This window comes from Abramis brama (assembly GCF_963993115.1).
Source record: "Abramis brama genome assembly, chromosome: 2".
Classification (NCBI taxonomy): domain Eukaryota; kingdom Metazoa; phylum Chordata; class Actinopteri; order Cypriniformes; family Leuciscidae; genus Abramis; species Abramis brama.
In genome coordinates this window covers 13,316,755-13,320,135 of record NC_139964.1, presented here as the reverse complement: position 1 = coordinate 13,320,135, position 3,381 = coordinate 13,316,755, and the positions used below count along the sequence as shown (strand labels likewise).

At 41.8% G+C, this 3,381-nt stretch overlaps 1 long non-coding RNA gene across 1 annotated transcript; it reads right to left on the bottom strand.

Moving 5' to 3' along the window:
* Positions 1-2,571: 2,571 nt before the first annotated feature.
* LOC311077754 lies at positions 2,572-3,381 on the bottom strand. Its single transcript, XR_014604974.1, has 3 exons — positions 3,244-3,381; positions 2,791-3,108; positions 2,572-2,658 (listed from the first exon to the last, which is right to left on the bottom strand). It is a non-coding gene; the product is annotated as an uncharacterized lncRNA (long non-coding RNA).

Here is a 3,381-nt window from a genome sequence, read left to right as displayed (position 1 = left end):
TAGAGAGGAAATGGCATCTCTTTTGGAGCGATTGGGGTGGTAAGCAAACTGGAAACACTCTCAGAAATAAAGGTACAAAAGCTGTCACTGGGACGGTACCCTTCAAAAAGGTTCAAATCTTTGGTTCAAACTAATATTTACATGTATGGTACCAATATGTATACCTTTGAGAGACTATGTATGCACTCTTTAGGTACAAAGGTGTACCTATTGTAAAGGTACAGCCCCAGTGATAGCTTTTGTGTGTTTTTTCTCTGAGAGTGAGGGGTCAAATGTGGAGGGGAGTTTTGAGATGATGTGGTCCTTTACCAGCCTCTCGAAGCACTTCATCATAGAAGTGAGTGCAACAGGACGATAATCATTGAGGCATGTAATTGTGAATTTTGTGGGCACTGGTATAATGGCAGCAGTCTTGAAGCATGATGGAACAACAGCCTGATTCAGCGAGGTGTTGAAGATGTCTGTGAGGACAGGATCCAGCTGATCAGCGCATTCCTTAAGCACCCGTCCTGGGATGTTGTCATGAGGAACACTTTTTCTCACAGGAGTGTTAATTAGTGCTTCAAACCGTCCAAAATATGTGTTGAGTTCGTTGATAAAGCTTGTGTTGTCCTCACAGGGTGGTGGACTCTGCATACCCTGCCACATGCGCTTGGTGTTCATAGGGTCACAGATGAAACCCTGTATTTTCTGGCTATGGGCATGTTTTGCAGTCCTAATGGCACGGTTCAGGTTGGCTCCAGCTGTTCTGAGTGCCACCATGTGACCAGCTTTGAACGCAGAATTTCATGCCTTTAGCATTGCACCTGCCTCGCTGGTCATCCAGGGCTTCTGATTGGCTCGTGTGGTGATGTTCTTGGTGACACATGCATCCTCCATGCACTACTGAATATATGTGGACACAGGCACAGCACACTCCTCCGCATTGATGTGTATCCCAATCAGTGCAGGCAAAGCGGTCCTGTAATGCTGACAGCACCCTCAGGCCAGACCCTCACCTGCTTCACTGTAGGTTTTCCCTGATAAGCAGTGGCCTGTATGCAGGATAAGCATCACAGAGAGGTGGAGCCGATGTGGGGGTGGGGGACTTCCTCAAATGCCTTCTTGGTGTTAGTGTAGGCTAGATCCAGTCTGTTCATGCCCCTGGTAGCAAAATCCACATACTGATGGAAATGAGGGAGAACTGTCTTCATTTTAGCCTGGTTAAAGTCCTCTGCCACAATGAAAACACCCTCCAGATGTCCGTCTGAAGAGCAATGACTTGAGACCACTGTGTAGGGTTATGTACCGAACTCTGTACTTTTAATGGCACCGACGGAATTACGTCAGTACTACCAAGTACATCTGGGTGCGAGAGTAAGACTATTTAAATACGAATCCTGCATGTTCTGCGTGTCTCTGTGTGAATGAGTGGCGAATACCCTCTGTTTCATTTACCTTACACACAAACACACACACACACACACACTGAAGCACGCATGATGCTTGCAGTGTCAGTCTCACTATATGAGAACATGAATGCATGAACTTCAATTCCAGAGCCGCTCTGAGAGTCACTGAAGCTCATCAGCTTATTACAGCATTTTACAGTTTCCTTTAAGAAATCTGTCATTATATCATTAACTCACACAACCCATCAAAATAAACGTTCGGTTTAGCTTGATAATATATTACTGTTGTACAGTAGAATTTAGATATCTCAATTTAATAATAATACTATCACTAATAATAATAATTATCAAAAAAATAAAATAATAATCACACTTTTTTTCTATGTTGTAATTTTAACAGTTTAAGTATAACAGTATAAAGTTGTGCCGCATGTTGTTTGACAAAAAAGTTGAATTTCACATTAAAGATCAATTAAATTTATGTTTTATGTCTTCATTTGATTACTAGAAAATTCCAAACACAGAATTTGAGGAAAACAAAACATTTCATAGAAATATATATATATTTTTATAACTAAAATAGTTGTTTTTATTAATATTCAAGCATCACAGATGAGGACAGACTCTATCATTATGTCATTATGGTCGCTGTGACCAAGGCAACTCTGGCATAATGTCATTAACACTTCTACAAATGAATTAGTTTCTTTACAGTTATTGAGGTAAACATGCCTAAATTATCGAAAAAAGGTATTGTTGGGTACCGGCACCGAATTTCAGGTACCGTACTGGACCCTACCACTGTGGCATGCGTGACTCTTTTCCCCAAACCAGTTAAGCGCAAACCACACCCCTTAACCGAAAACTTGTGTGTGTGAGTGTGCGTTTGTGTGTGTGTGTGTGTGTGTGTGTGTACCTGTGCTGGTGTGTTCAGTGCTGCTGTTTGTATACAGACTAATGCTGGTTGTTGAGATCTGGACACGTGTCGTTGTCTCTGGAGCTGAGAAATGAAGAAGAGCGTCACACCATAATACATAATTCATAAAACAATACACATGAGTGATGAAGCAGATTGGTGGGTGTGTGTGTGTGTGTGTGTGTGTGTGTGTGTGTGTGTGTGTGTGTGTGTGTGTGTGTGTGTGTGTGTGTGTGTGTGTGTGTGTTTGTGTGTGTGTGTGTGTACCTGTGCTGGTGTGTTCAGTGCTGCTGTTTGTATACGGACTAATGCTGGATGTTGAGATCTGGACACGTGTTGCTGTCTCTGGAGCTGAGAAATGAAGAAGAGACGTCCAGCCATTCAAATTAAACAACTATATTAATAACACAATCATTAACTACAGCATGAAGCATTAACATGAAGGGTGAAGCAGATTGTTGTTTAATAATGAATATCAGGCACCTCTGATCACATTTAGCTGGATTTGTTGGTAGTGTTCAGCTCCAGCTCTACATCCGTACGGTCCAGCATCTTCCATCTTCAGGTCACTGATGGTCACTGTAAATGATCTGGCCTGAGGATTATCCTTCAGTGAGAATCTGCCACTGATATATACAGTCTTTTTTCCATCAGATTGTAGTATAAGGACACTCTTTTTGGGAGGTCCTCTGTAGAAGTATTTGAAAAATTCTTTATATTTTTCTGGATAAGGGCACGTAATGATCACTCGTCGTCCCTCTGTTCCTCTCACTGTAATGTCCACAGACAGTGAACTGCTCACTGCACACACACACACACACACACACACACACACACACACACACACACACACACACTGCTTAACTCGTGTACACTGATAACATACACCATAATGTTAGATAATAAACACTTTTAGTAGAGATCTTCAGCTCTTACCCGTCAGCAGAAACACACAAACTATCAGTGGAAACTTCATTTCTTCATCAGTTCAGTTCAGAAAATCAGTCTGAAACTCTCAGTAGTTCCTCACACGACTCTCTGAAACTCAAACAGCAATAATACTGCTCTCATCTA